At 54.7% G+C, this 15,360-nt stretch overlaps 2 protein-coding genes across 2 annotated transcripts in view; one reads left to right on the top strand and one right to left on the bottom strand.

The window, feature by feature from the left end:
* The window catches only part of LOC137537252 (uncharacterized), a 1,269,057-nt gene that overhangs the window by 215,849 nt on the left and 1,037,848 nt on the right, over positions 1–15,360 (bottom strand). The gene's annotated exons all lie outside the window — the stretch shown is intronic.
* Positions 1–15,360, top strand: part of LOC137535883 (uncharacterized) — a 242,496-nt gene that overhangs the window by 179,840 nt on the left and 47,296 nt on the right. The window lies entirely within an intron of this gene.

Below are 15,360 nucleotides of genomic sequence, written 5' to 3'. Positions count from 1 at the left end.
GTTTCAGTACTGTGTTAGTTAGTTACTGACTCTGACAGGTCACCACCAGCATCCATTGTGAGTGACCTGACCTGTGACTGTCTGTGGCCTGCCCGAGCCTATTGATTGATTGCGTCTGAGCGTGTGTGACCGTTTGTAATTGTCACCGACTGTCTGCTGCACGACTTGTAGAGTATTACGCTAGGTGTTTCTTAGTTACCTGCGTGCGTGCATACTATTGTCTAGTACTATACTACTATTCTAATAGCACCCGTTCACTAATTTTTTTTTCACTTTTACTGTGTGATTTTATTATCATCCGTAGTGTGTGTAGTAAATAAGAGTTACAACACATACAGGCCACCACCAGCATCCGCTGTGAGTGACCTGTGACTGTGCCCGAGCCTATTGATTGATTGCGTCTGAGCGTGTGTGACCGTTTGTAATTGTCACCGACTGTCTGCCGCACGACTTGTAGCGTATTACGCTAGGTGTTTCTTAGTTACCTGCGTGCGTGCATACTACTAGTGTCTAGTACTATACTACTATTCAAATAGCACTCGTTCACTAATTTTTTTTTCACTTTTACTGTGTGATTTTATTATCATCCGTAGTGTGCGTAATAAATAAGAGTTACAACACATACAGGCCACCACCAGCATCCGCTGTGAGTGACCTGTGACTGTGCCCGAGCCTATTGATTGATTGCGTCTGAGCATGTGTGACCGTTTGTAATTGTCACCGACTGTCTGCCGCACGACTTACTTGTAGCGTAGTACGCTAGGTGTTTCTTAGCTACCTGCGTGCGTACTACTACTGCCTACTACTACTACTAGTCACCACCAAGTCACCACCAACACAGACTTTATTAAAGTTTACACCCTTTCCCGCCCTCTTCTACTTATTTTTTTTACTGTATTTGTCTAGTGCACAATGACTGGCAGAGGTAGAGGTAGAGGGCGAGGCACCACCAGGAGAGGAAGCGCCATTGCAGGAGCCACTGCCAGCAGCAGCAGGTCTGGGACTGGTCCGCCGCCAACCACTGACCACAGGGAGGAGGGAGCAGAGGTGCAACAGCAGCGTGTTGCGCCCATCTTTGAGACGGGTCATCGCCCACGGCCCATTGGGGAGAGTCAGGTGCAGGCTGTGGTGGAAATGATGGCGGGGCAGGAAGCCACCTTTTCCAGCCAGGCCTCCAGCACCAGCGAGACTAGTGCCACCAGCACTCCTGTCCGCAGCAGGCCTCCACCAGCGCTTGAGGCCATGGTCACGGTGACCCCATCGATCAGCCTGCCCTCAATGAGCACGCTCTTCTCCCCTGAGACTGTGACCATGTACAGGGATGTTTTGGAGAAGTATGAGTTGGAGATGATGGGGCCATCCAAGGAGGAGGAGGAGGAGTTTGAGGTGCAGAAGTTTGTTGTTGGCGCTGAGGAGGAGGGGCGTGATGCAGGGGATGTTGGGGTAGAGGAGTTGGTTGAGTCGGGCTCACAGGATTTGTTTGGGGTTGATGATGATGACTTGATAGATCCTCCCTATGTGCCACCAGTACCACCAGCACAGTTGGTTGAAGGCAGCTCGTCATTAGAGTTGGGCCGAACCTCCGATTTTAGGTTCGCGAACCGGGTTAGCGAACTTTCGCGGAAGGTTCGGTTCGCGTTAAAGTTCGCGAACCGCAATAGACTTCAATGGGGAGGCGAACTTTGGAAAAAAAAAATTATGCTGGCCACAAAAGTGATGGAAAAGATGTTTCAAGGGGTCTAACACCTGGAGGGGGGCATGGCGGAGTGGGATACACGCCAAAAGTCCCCGGGAAAAATCTGGATTTGACGCAAAGCAGCGTTTTAAGGGCAGAAATCACATTGAATGCTAAATGACAGGCCTAAAGTGCTTTAAAACATCTTGCATGTGTATACATCAATCAGGTAGTGTAATTAAGGTACTGCTTCACACTGACACACCAAACTGTTCACTGAACAGAACAGGTATGCAGTGGCGGGTTCACTGAACAGAACAGGTATGCAGTGGTGGGTTCACAGAACAGAACAGGTATGCAGTGGCGGGTTCACTGAACAGAACAGGTATGCAGTGGCGGGTTCACTGAACAGAACAGGTATGCAGTGGTGGGTTTACAGAACAGAACAGGTATGCAGTGGCGGGTTCACTGAACAGAACAGGTATGCAGTGGTGGGTTCACAGAACAGAACAGGTATGCAGTGGCGGGTTCACTGAACAGAACAGGTATGCAGTGGTGGGTTCACTGAACAGAACAGGTATGCAGTGGTGGGTACACAGAACAGGTATGCAGTGGTGGGTTCACAGAACAGAACAGGTATGCAGTGGTGGGTTCACAGAACAGGTATGCAGTGGCGGGTTCACAGAACAGGTATGCAGTGGTGGGTTCACAGAACAGGTATGCAGTGGTGGGTTCACAGTACAGGTATGCAGTGGCAGGTTCACTGAACAGGTATGCAGTGGTGGGTTCACTGAACAGGTATGCAGTGGTGGGTTCACTGAACAGGTATGCAGTGGTGGGTTCACAGACACAGTACAGGTATGCAGTGGTGGGTTCACAGAACAGGTATGCAGCCAGGAACAAGCTAAGCCTAACTAATCTTTCCCTATGAGAGACAGTGCAGCAGCTCGCCCTACTCTCACTAATGCAGGCAGGCACACGAGTGACCGTAATGGCCGCCGCTGCCTGCCTTATATAAGGGGGGTGGGGCTCCAGGGGCTAGTGTAGCCTAATTGGCTACACTGGGCCTGCTGACTGTGATGTAGAGGGTCAAAGTTGACCCTCCATGGTGCATTATGGGGCAAACCGAACTTCCGAAAACGTTCGCCTGCGGGACGTGAACGCGAACCACGGAAGTTCGCATGGAACCGTTCGCAGGCGAACCATTCGGCCCAACTCTACTCGTCATCGGAGGAGGAGGCATCTCTGGCACAGAGGCATGGCAGCAGCAAGGCGGCCAGCACAGGGCGTGGAAGGCAGGAGCCACAGCCTGCTGCTTCAGTCGCTACCACCACCCGCAGCAAACCTCTAACTACAACCAAAAAAGCGCAATCCTCCAAGGGCACCCAAAAACCCCAGCCCTCAAGCTCAAAGAGCAGGTTGAAGTCCCCAGTCTGGCGGTACTTCACCAAGTGCACAGTGGACCAGACCCGTGCAATTTGCAACAGTTGCAATCTCAGTCTCAGCAGAGGTCGCGATATCCACAAATTGAGTACCTCGTGCCTGCAGACCCACTTACAGAGCAGACATTTTGAGGACTTTAATGAGTTGGAGAAGCTTATGCAAAGTGGTGCAGGCAGTGGTCAGAGCCAAACAGCCACTGCACAGATTTGAGCAGCAGCAGCAGCAGCAGCCGACCCTCCTGCCCATCCAGCAGCAGCAGCAGCAGCCCCTCCTGCCCATCCAGCAGCAGCAGCAGGAGCACAGCAGCAACTCACTCCCACCCCCCCCCCCACCCCGGGCAGCCAGTCCTCAGTGGCCTCATCAGCTCCCTCCACAGTGGCCTCCTCATCCTCCCATGCAGGCAAACGCCGCCAGACCCTGCTCAGCGAAGCATTCCCCTGTGTGACCAAGGTGCTGCCTCCCGCCCACAGGTTCATTCGGTTGCTGAACGGGTTGCTTGCCCGGGCCATGTGCTCCCAGCTCCTGCCATATTACTTTGTGCAGGAGGGGAGTGACATCAGAGCGCTGCTGCAGGTTGGGATCCCAGAGTGGCAAGTCCCCAGCCGCCACTATTTTTCCAGCAGGGCGATCCCAGCACTGCACCGCTCTGCCATGGAGAACGTGGGCCGCGTGCTGGATCACGCTGTCAGTGCGCGGATCCACATAACCATGGATTCCTGGAGCAGCCGGTTTGGGACAGAGCGCTATCTGTCCTTTACGGCCCACTGGGTCAGCCTGGTGGAAAGCCTGAGCGAGGAAGCAGCAGGTCCATCCTCGGGCGCAGCAGCACCAGTCACCCACTACATGGTGCCACCGCGCGGGGTCAGGGGAGAAGCAGCAGCTCCCACCGCCAAGCGATCCCGTCTCTCCAGCAGCGTGACAGCCCGCCACTGCCAAGTGCTGCTGGAGATGAAAAGCCTGGGGAAGAACTCCTTGACGGCAGCGAACGTGCTCCGGTACCTCAGGGAGCAGGAGAGGACGTGGCTGACCCACAGAGGCCTCACTGTGGGATTGGTGGTGTCCGACAATGCCGCCAACCTGCTGTCTGCCATCAGCAGTGGAGACTTGCTGCACGTCCCTTGCTTGGCCCACGTTCTGAACCTGGTGGTGCAAAAGTTCATGCGCACCTACCTGGGGATAGAGGAGCTGTTAGAAGCGGCGCGGAAAATTGTGCGCGCTTTCCGCCGCTCAGCAACATCCAGCAGCAGGAGGGCCTGCCACGACACCGCCTCATCATAGATGTGCCAACTCGCTGGAACTCCACCCTGGCGATGTTTGAGCGGCTGGTTGAGCAGAGGAGGGCTGTCAACCGGTACATCTATGATGCCACTGTCGCCGGCACCGGCAGCAGAAGCAGCACCACACTCCAGCTCCTCACCAACGCGCAATGGGGGCAGATGCAGCAGGTCTGCTTGGTGTTGGCTCCCTTCCTGCAGGGAACCAACCTGGTGAGTGAACAACGGGCATCCCTCTGCCAGTGGGTGCCCTTTGTTTGTCTGATGGACAGAGCACTTGGCGATTTGGTGGATTTGGGAGAGGAGACCCTGAAGCAGCTGGAGCAGCAGCCGCCTGTGCAGTCCACTGCTCCGCAGGTATTTGAGTCCCTGGAGGAGGAGGAGGAGGAGTTGGAGGTGCTGGACATTGCTGCTGGGGGGGAACATCGGAGCGCAGCAGCAGTGGTGCGAGGGTGGAGAGAGGAGGAAGAGTCTCAGGGGCAAGAGGAGGAGGAGGACGCTGACCCTGATGTCTCTGTTAGACGGTCCACCCTGTTCCCCATGGCAGCGCACTTGCTGCGCTGCCTGCGCACAGACCCCAGGGTCAAGCGGATGCAAGTGAGGGAGGACGCCTGCATCAGCATGATCCTGGACCCATGGCTGAGGGGGAGATGGGATCAGTTTCTGCCTGCCAGAGACCGTGAGCAGCGAGCAAGGGAGTTGCAGGAGATCCTTGTTCGGCGACTGGAGGAAGCCTTCCCCCCGCCTTCCACTCCCTCTGTCCCTGTCCAGCAGCCAGCAGCACAGCAGCAGGTGCCTGCGGCCAGCAGCAGCGTCAGGCGCCCAGTAGACCTTCTGTCATTGACGCAGGCGTTCTACATGAAGGTACAGCAGCCGAGAGAGGAGGTGCGGGCAGCAGCCACCTTCGGTGAGAGTCACAGCCAGCGCATGATCCGGATGGTGGCCGACTACATGGGGTCCTTCAGTGGGCTTGACACCGGCAGCGAAGAGCCTGTGGACCCCATGGAGTACTGGGTGGAGCGCTTGCACATCTGGAGGGAGCTTGCGCAGTACGCCCTTGAGGTATTGTCTTGCCCCCCTTCCAGCGTGCTGTTTGAGAGGTGCTTCAGTGCGGCCGGTGGCGTGGTCACCGAAAAGCACTCTTGTCTGTCAACAGAGGGCGTGGACAGACTGACTTTTTGAAGATTAACCAGGCCTGGATAGAAGGCACGTTCCTGGCACCTGTTGTCGGCGAAAGGAGGACATGAGGTGCCTGCCTGGGAATTACAATACATTGCCTGCAGCCTGCCATACGTGACGACTCCTCCTCCTCCTGCTGGCCTGCTGCATTGATTTACCTATGAATTTATTGATGTATTTATTGTATTTCTACCGGACTCCTCCTGTTGCTGCTGGCCTGCTGCATTGATTTACCTATGAATTTATTGATGTATTTATTGTATTACTACCTGACTCCTGCTGCTGCTGGCCTGCTGCATTGATTTACCTATGAATTTATTTATGTATTTATTGTATTTCTACCGGACTCCTCCTCCTGCTGGCCTGCTGCATTGATTTACCTATGAATTTATTGATGTATTTATTGTATTACTACCTGACTCCTGCTGCTGCTACTGGCCTGCTGCATTGATTTACCTATGAATTTATTTATGTATTTATTGTATTTCTACCGGACTCCTCCTGCAGTGCTGGCCTGCTGCATTGATTTACCTATGAATTTATTGATGTATTTATTGTATTACTACCTGACTCCTGCTGCTGCTGCTGGCCTGCTGCATTGATTTACCTATGAATTTATTGATGTATTTATTGTATTTCTACCTGACTCCTCCTGCTGCTGCTGGCCTGCTGCATTGATTTACCTATGAATTTATTGATGTATTTATTGTATTACTACCTGACTCCTGCTGCTGCTGGCCTGCTGCATTGATTTACCTATGAATTTATTTATGTATTTATTGTATTTCTACCTGACTCCTCCTGCTGCTGCTGGCCTGCTGCATTGATTTACCTATGAATTTATTGATGTATTTATTGTATTACTACCTGACTCCTGCTGCTGCTGCTGGCCTGCTGCATTGATTTACCTATGAATTTATTTATGTATTTATTGTATTTCTACCGGACTCCTCCTCCTCCTGCTGGCCTGCTGCATTGATTTACCTATTAATTTATTGATGTATTTATTGTATTTCTACCGGACTCCTCCTGCTGCTGCTGGCCTGCTGCATTGATTTACCTATGAATTTATTGATGTATTTATTGTACTACTACCTGACTCCTGCTGCTGCTGGCCTGCTGCATTGATTTACCTATGAATTTATTTATGTATTTATTGTATTTCTACCGGACTCCTCCTCCTCCTGCTGGCCTACTGCATTGATTTACCTATGAATTTATTGATTTATTGATTGTATTTATCCCGCTGTTGTCAGTGGTCCCACCGCCAGAGTCCACACAATGCATCGCCTGCTGCCAGTGCCACACGTCACTCCTCCTTCTCCTGCTGCTGTTGTGTTTATCCTGCTGTTGTCAGTGGTCCCACCGCCAGAGTCCACACAATGCATTGCCTGCTGCCAGTGCCACACGTCACTCCACCTCCTCCTGCTGCTGCTGTTGTTGTCTTTATCCTGCTGCTGTCAGTGAATTTATTTATGTATTTATTGTATTTCTACCGGACTCCTCCTCCTCCTGCTGGCCTGCTGCATTGATTTACCTATGAATTTATTGATGTATTACTACCTGACTCCTGCTGCTGCTGCTGGTCTGCTGCATTGATTTACCTATGAATTTATCTATGTATTTATTGTATTTATAAAGTGCCAACATATTACAACGCGCTCATTTTCATCCTGCTGCTGTCAGTGGTCCCACCGCCAGAGTCCACACAATGCATTGCCTGCTGCCAGTGCCACTCGTCACTCCACCTCCTCCTGCTGCTGTTGTATTTATCCTGCTGCTGTCAGTGGTCTCACCGCCAGAGTCCACACAATGCATTGCCTGCTGCCAGTGCCACACGTCACTCCACCTCCTCCTGCTGCTGCTGCTGTTGTATTTATCCTGCTGCTGTCAGTGGTCCCACCGCCAGAGACCACACTATGCATTGCCTGCTGCCAGTGCCACACGTCACTCCTCCTCCTCCTGCTGCTGTTGTATTTATCCTGCTGCTGTCAGTGGTCTCACCGCCAGAGTCCACACAATGCATTGCCTGCTGCCAGTGCCACACGTCACTCCACCTCCTCCTGCTGCTGCTGCTGTTGTATTTATCCTGCTGCTGTCAGTGGTCTCGCCGCCAGAGTCCACACAATGCATTGCCTGCTGCCAGTGCCACACGTCACGCCTCCTCCTCCTGCTGCTGTTGTATTTATCCTGCTGCTGTCAGTGGTCTCACCGCCAGAGTCCACACAATGCATTGCCTGCTGCCAGTGCCACACGTCACTCCTCCTCCTCCTGCTGCTGTTGTGTTTATCCTGCTGTTGTCAGTGGTCCCACCGCCAGAGTCCACACAATGCATTGCCTGCTGCCAGTGCCACACGTCACTCCACCTCCTCCTCCTACTGCTGCTGTTTTATTTATCCTGCTGTTGTCAGTGGTCCCACCGCCAGAGTCCACACTATGCATTGCCTGCTGCCAGTGCCACACCTCACTCCACCTCCTCCTCCTGCTGCTGTTGTATTTATCCTGCTGCTGTCAGTGGTCCCACCGCCAGAGTCCACACAATGCATTGCCTGCTGCCAGTGCCACACGTCACTCCTCCTCCTCCTGCTGCTGTTGTATTTAACCTGCTGCTGTCCGTGGTCCCACCACCAGAGTCCACACAATGCATTGCCTGCTGCCAGTGCCACACGTCACTCCACCTCCTCCTGCTGCTGCTGCTGTTGTATTTATCCTGCTGCTGTCAGTGGTCTCACCGCCAGAGTCCACACAATGCATTGCCGGCTGCCAGTGCCACACGTCACTCCTCCTCCTCCTCCCGCTGCTGTTGTATTTATCCTGCTGCTGTCAGTGGTCTCACCGCCAGAGTCCACACAATGCATTGCCTGCTGCCAGTGCCACACGTCACTCCACCTCCTCCTGCTGCTGCTGTTGTTGTATTTATCCTGCTGCTGTCAGTGGTCCCACCACCAGGGTCCACACAATGCATTGCCTGCTGCCAGTGCCACACGTCACTCCACCTCCTCCTCCTACTGCTGCTGTTTTATTTATCCTGCTGTTGTCAGTGGTCCCACCGCCAGAGTCCACACTATGCATTGCCTGCTGCCAGTGCCACACGTCACTCCACCTCCTCCTCCTGCTGCTGTTGTATTTATCCTGCTGCTGTCAGTGGTCCCACCACCAGAGTCCACACTATGCATTGCCTGCTGCTAGTGCCACACGTCACTCCTCCTCCTCCTGCTGCTGTTGTATTTATCCTGCTGCTGTCCGTGGTCCCACCGCCAGAGTCCACACAATGCATTGCCTGCTGCCAGTGCCACACGTCACTCCACCTCCTCCTGCTGCTGTTGTATTTATCCTGCTGCTGCCAGTGGTCTCACCGCCAGAGTCCACACAATGCATTGCCTGCTGCCAGTGCCACACGTCACTCCTCCTCCTCCTGCTGCTGTTGTATTTATCCTGCTGCTGTCAGTGGTCTCACCGCCAGAGTCCACACAATGCATTGCCTGCTACCAGTGCCACATGTCACTCCACCTCCTCCTCCTGCTGCTGTTGTATTTATCCTGCTGTTGTCAGTGGTCCCACCGCCAGAGTCCACACAATGCATTGCCTGCTGCCAGTGCCACACGTCACTCCTCCTCCTCCTGCTGCTGTTGTGTTTATCCTGCTGTTGTCAGTGGTCCCACCGCCAGAGTCCACACAATGCATTGCCTGCTGCCAGTGCCACACGTCACTCCACCTCCTCCTGCTGCTGCTGTTGTTGTATTTATCCTGCTGCTGTCAGTGGTCCCACCACCAGGGTCCACACAATGCATTGCCTGCTGCCAGTGCCACACGTCACTCCACCTCCTCCTCCTGCTGCTGTTGTATTTATCCTGCTGCTGTCAGTGGTCCCACCGCCAGAGTCAACACTATGCATTGCCTGCTGCCAGTGCCACACGTCACTCCTCCTCCTCCTGCTGCTGTTGTATTTATCCTGCTGTTGTCAGTGGTCCCACCGCCAGAGTCCACACAATGCATTGCCTGCTGCCAGTGCCACACGTCACTCCACCTCCTCCTCCTACTGCTGCTGTTTTATTTATCCTGCTGTTGTCAGTGGTCCCACCGCCAGAGTCCACACTATGCATTGCCTGCTGCCAGTGCCACACGTCACTCCACCTCCTCCTCCTGCTGCTGTTGTATTTATCCTGCTGCTGTCAGTGGTCCCACCGCCAGAGTCCACACAATGCATTGCCTGCTGCCAGTGCCACACGTCACTCCTCCTCCTCCTGCTGCTGTTGTATTTAACCTGCTGCTGTCCGTGGTCCCACCACCAGAGTCCACACAATGCATTGCCTGCTGCCAGTGCCACACATCACTCCACCTCCTCCTCCTGCTGCTGCTGTTGTATTTATCCTGCTGCTGTCAGTGGTCTCACCGCCAGAGTCCACACAATGCATTGCCGGCTGCCAGTGCCACACGTCACTCCTCCTCCTCCTGCTGCTGTTGTATTTATCCTGCTGCTGTCAGTGGTCTCACCGCCAGAGTCCACACAATGCATTGCCTGCTGCCAGTGCCACACGTCACTCCACCTCCTCCTGCTGCTGCTGTTGTTGTATTTATCCTGCTGCTGTCAGTGGTCCCACCACCAGGGTCCATACAATGCATTGCCTAATGCCAGTGCCACACGTCACTCCACCTCCTCCTCCTGCTGCTGTTGTATTTATCCTGCTGCTGTCAGTGGTCCCACCACCAGAGTCCACACTATGCATTGCCTGCTGCTAGTGCCACACGTCACTCCTCCTCCTCCTGCTGCTGTTGTATTTATCCTGCTGCTGTCCGTGGTCCCACCGCCAGAGTCCACACAATGCATTGCCTGCTGCCAGTGCCACACGTCACTCCACCTCCTCCTGCTGCTGTTGTATTTATCCTGCTGCTGCCAGTGGTCTCACCGCCAGAGTCCACACAATGCATTGCCTGCTGCCAGTGCCACACGTCACTCCTCCTCCTCCTGCTGCTGTTGTATTTATCCTGCTGTTGTCAGTGGTCCCACCGCCAGAGTCCACACAATGCATTGCCTGCTGCCAGTGCCACACGTCACTCCACCTCCTCCTGCTGCTGTTGTATTTATCCTGCTGCTGCCAGTGGTCTCACCGCCAGAGTCCACAGAATGCATTGCCTGCTGCCAGTGCCACACGTCACTCCTCCTCCTCCTGCTGCTGTTGTATTTAACCTGCTGCTGTCCGTGGTCCCACCACCAGAGTCCACACAATGCATTGCCTGCTGCCAGTGCCACACGTCACTCAACCTCCTCCTCCTGCTGCTGCTGTTGTATTTATCCTGCTGCTGTCAGTGGTCTCACCGCCAGAGTCCACACAATGCATTGCCGGCTGCCAGTGCCACACGTCACTCCTCCTCCTCCTGCTGCTGTTGTATTTATCCTGCTGCTGTCAGTGGTCTCACCGCCAGAGTCCACACAATGCATTGCCTGCTGCCAGTGCCACACGTCACTCCACCTCCTCCTGCTGCTGCTGTTGTTTTATTTATCCTGCTGCTGTCAGTGGTCCCACCACCAGGGTCCACACAATGCATTGCCTGCTGCCAGTGCCACACGTCACTCCACCTCCTCCTCCTGCTGCTGTTGTATTTATCCTGCTGCTGTCAGTGGTCCCACCACCAGAGTCCACACTATGCATTGCCTGCTGCTAGTGCCACACGTCACTCCTCCTCCTCCTGCTGCTGTTGTATTTATCCTGCTGCTGTCCGTGGTCCCACCGCCAGAGTCCACACAATGCATTGCCTGCTGCCAGTGCCACACGTCACTCCACCTCCTCCTGCTGCTGTTGTATTTATCCTGCTGCTGCCAGTGGTCTCACCGCCAGAGTCCACACAATGCATTGCCTGCTGCCAGTGCCACACGTCACTCCTCCTCCTCCTGCTGCTGTTGTATTTATCCTGCTGCTGTCAGTGGTCTCACCGCCAGAGTCCACACAATGCATTGCCTGCTACCAGTGCCACATGTCACTCCACCTCCTCCTCCTGCTGCTGTTGTATTTATCCTGCTGTTGTCAGTGGTCCCACCGCCAGAGTCCACACAATGCATTGCCTGCTGCCAGTGCCACACGTCACTCCTCCTCCTCCTGCTGCTGTTGTGTTTATCCTGCTGTTGTCAGTGGTCCCACCGCCAGAGTCCACACAATGCATTGCCTGCTGCCAGTGCCACACGTCACTCCACCTCCTCCTGCTGCTGCTGTTGTTGTATTTATCCTGCTGCTGTCAGTGGTCCCACCACCAGAGTCCACACAATGCATTGCCTGCTGCCAGTGCCACACGTCACTCCACCTCCTCCTCCTGCTGCTGTTGTATTTATCCTGCTGCTGTCAGTGGTCCCACCGCCAGAGTCAACACTATGCATTGCCTGCTGCCAGTGCCACACGTCACTCCTCCTCCTCCTGCTGCTGTTGTATTTATCCTGCTGTTGTCAGTGGTCCCACCGCCAGAGTCCACACAATGCATTGCCTGCTGCCAGTGCCACACGTCACTCCACCTCCTCCTGCTGCTGTTGTATTTATCCTGCTGCTGCCAGTGGTCTCACCGCCAGAGTCCACACAATGCATTGCCTGCTGCCAGTGCCACACGTCACTCCTCCTCCTCCTGCTGCTGTTGTATTTATCCTGCTGTTGTCAGTGGTCCCACCGCCAGAGTCCACACAATGCATTGCCTGCTGCCAGTGCCACACGTCACTCCTCCTCCTCCTGCTGCTGTTGTGTTTATCCTGCTGTTGTCAGTGGTCCCACCGCCAGAGTCCACACAATGCATTGGCTGCTGCCAGTGCCACACGTCACTCCACCTCCTCCTGCTGCTGCTGTTGTTGTATTTATCCTGCTGCTGTCAGTGGTCCCACCACCAGGGTCCACACAATGCATTGCCTGCTGCCAGTGCCACACGTCACTCCACCTCCTCCTCCTGCTGCTGTTGTATTTATCCTGCTGCTGTCAGTGGTCCCACCGCCAGAGTCAACACTATGCATTGCCTGCTGCCAGTGCCACACGTCACTCCACCTCCTCCTCCTGCTGCAGTTGTATTTATCCTGCTGCTGTCAGTGGTCTCACCGCCAGAGTCCACACAATGCATTGCCTGCTGCCAGTGCCACACGTCACTCCTCCTCCTGCTGCTGTTGTATTTATCCTGCTGTTGTCAATGGTCCCACCACCAGAGTCCACACAATGCATTGCCTGCTGCCAGTGCCACACGTCACTCCTCCTCCTCCTGCTGCTGTTGTATTTATCCTGCTGCTGTCAGTGGTCCCACCGCCAGAGTCCACACAATGCATTGCCTGCTGCCAGTGCCACACGTCACTCCACCTCCTCCTGCTGCTGCTGCTGTTGTGTTTATCCTGCTGCTGTCAGTGGTCTCACCGCCAGAGTCCACACAATGCATTGCCTGCTGCCAGTGCCACACGTCACTCCTCCTCCTCCTGCTGCTGTTGTATTTATCCTGCTGCTGTCAGTGGTCTCACCGCCAGAGTCCACACAATGCATTGCCTGCTGCCAGTGCCACACGTCACTCCTCCTCCTCCTGCTGCTGTTGTATTTATCCTGCTGCTGTCAGTGGTTCACCGCCAGAGTCCACACAATGCATTGCCTGCTGCCAGTGCCACACGTCACTCCACCTCCTCCTCCTCCTGCTGTTGTATTTATCCTGCTGTTGTCAGTGGTCCCACCGCCAGAGTCCACACAATGCATTGCCTGCTGCCAGTGCCACACGTCACTCTTCCTCCTCCTGCTGCTGTTGTATTTATCCTGCTGCTGTCAGTGGTCCCACCGCCAGAGTCCACACAATGCATTGCCTGCTGCCAGTGCCACACGTCACTCCTCCTCCTCCTGCTGCTGTTGTATTTATCCTGCTGCTGTCAGTGGTCTCACCGCCAGAGTCCACACAATGCATTGCCTGCTGCCAGTGCCACACGTCACTCCACCTCCTCCTGCTGCTGTTGTATTTATCCTGCTGCTGTCAGTGGTCCCACCGCCAGAGTCCACACAATGCATTTCCTGCTGCCAGTGCCACACGTCACTCCACCTCCTCCTGCTGCTGCTGCTGCTGCTGTTGTATTTATCCTGCTGCTGTCAGTGGTCTCACCGCCAGAGTCCACACAATGCATTGCCTGCTGCCAGTGCCACACGTCACTCCTCCTCCTCCTGCTGCTGTTGTATTTATCCTGCTGTTGTCAGTGGTCCCACCGCCAGAGTCCATACAATGCATTGCCTGCTGCCAGTGCCACACGTCACTCCACCTCCTCCTGCTGCTGCTGTTGTTGTATTTATCCTGCTGCTGTCAGTGGTCCCACCGCCAGAGTCCACACTATGCATTGCCTGCTGCCAGTGCCACACGTCACTCCACCTCCTCCTCCTGCTGCTGTTGTATTTATCCTGCTGCTGTCAGTGGTCCCACCACCAGAGTCCACACTATGCATTGCCTGCTGCCAGTGCCACACGTCACTCCACCACCTCCTCCTGCTGCTGTTGTATTTATCCTGCTGCTGTCAGTGGTCTCACCGCCAGAGTCCACACAATGCATTGCCTGCTGCCAGTGCCACACGTCACTCCACCTCCTCCTGCTGCTGCTGCTGTTGTATTTATCCTGCTGCTGTCAGTGGTCTCACCGCCAGAGTCCACACAATGCATTGCCTGCTGCCAGTGCCACTCGTCACTCCACCTCCTCCTGCTGCTGTTGTATTTATCCTGCTGCTGTCAGTGGTCCCACCGCCAGAGACCACACTATGCATTGCCTGCTGCCAGTGCCACACGTCACTCCTCCTCCTCCTGCTGCTGTTGTATTTATCCTGCTGCTGTCAGTGGTCTCACCGCCAGAGTCCACACAATGCATTGCCTGCTGCCAGTGCCACACGTCACTCCACCTCCTCCTGCTGCTGTTGTATTTATCCTGCTGCTGTCAGTGGTCTCGCCGCCAGAGTCCACACAATGCATTGCCTGCTGCCAGTGCCACACGTCACGCCTCCTCCTCCTGCTGCTGTTGTATTTATCCTGCTGCTGTCAGTGGTCTCACCGCCAGAGTCCACACAATGCATTGCCTGCTGCCAGTGCCACACGTCACTCCTCCTCCTCCTGCTGCTGTTGTATTTATCCTGCTGTTGTCAGTGGTCCCACCGCCAGAGTCCACACAATGCATTGCCTGCTGCCAGTGCCACACGTCACTCCACCTCCTCCTCCTACTGCTGCTGTTTTATTTATCCTGCTGTTGTCAGTGGTCCCACCGCCAGAGTCCACACTATGCATTGCCTGCTGCCAGTGCCACACGTCACTCCACCTCCTCCTCCTGCTGCTGTTGTATTTATCCTGCTGCTGTCAGTGGTCCCACCGCCAGAGTCCACACAATGCATTGCCTGCTGCCAGTGCCACACGTCACTCCTCCTCCTCCTGCTGCTGTTGTATTTAACCTGCTGCTGTCCGTGGTCCCACCACCAGAGTCCACACAATGCATTGCCTGCTGCCAGTGCCACACGTCACTCCACCTCCTCCTGCTGCTGCTGCTGTTGTATTTATCCTGCTGCTGTCAGTGGTCTCACCGCCAGAGTCCACACAATGCATTGCCGGCTGCCAGTGCCACACGTCACTCCTCCTCCTCCTCCTGCTGCTGTTGTATTTATCCTGCTGCTGTCAGTGGTCTCACCGCCAGAGTCCACACAATGCATTGCCTGCTGCCAGTGCCACACGTCACTCCACCTCCTCCTGCTGCTGCTGTTGTTGTATTTATCCTGCTGCTGTCAGTGGTCCCACCACCAGGGTCCACACAATGCATTGCCTGCTGCCAGTG

This window comes from Hyperolius riggenbachi, chromosome 10 (genome assembly GCF_040937935.1).
Source record: "Hyperolius riggenbachi isolate aHypRig1 chromosome 10, aHypRig1.pri, whole genome shotgun sequence".
Taxonomy (NCBI): domain Eukaryota; kingdom Metazoa; phylum Chordata; class Amphibia; order Anura; family Hyperoliidae; genus Hyperolius; species Hyperolius riggenbachi.
Note: the sequence above shows the minus strand (reverse complement) of the source record. Positions and strands in the feature narration are given on the sequence as shown.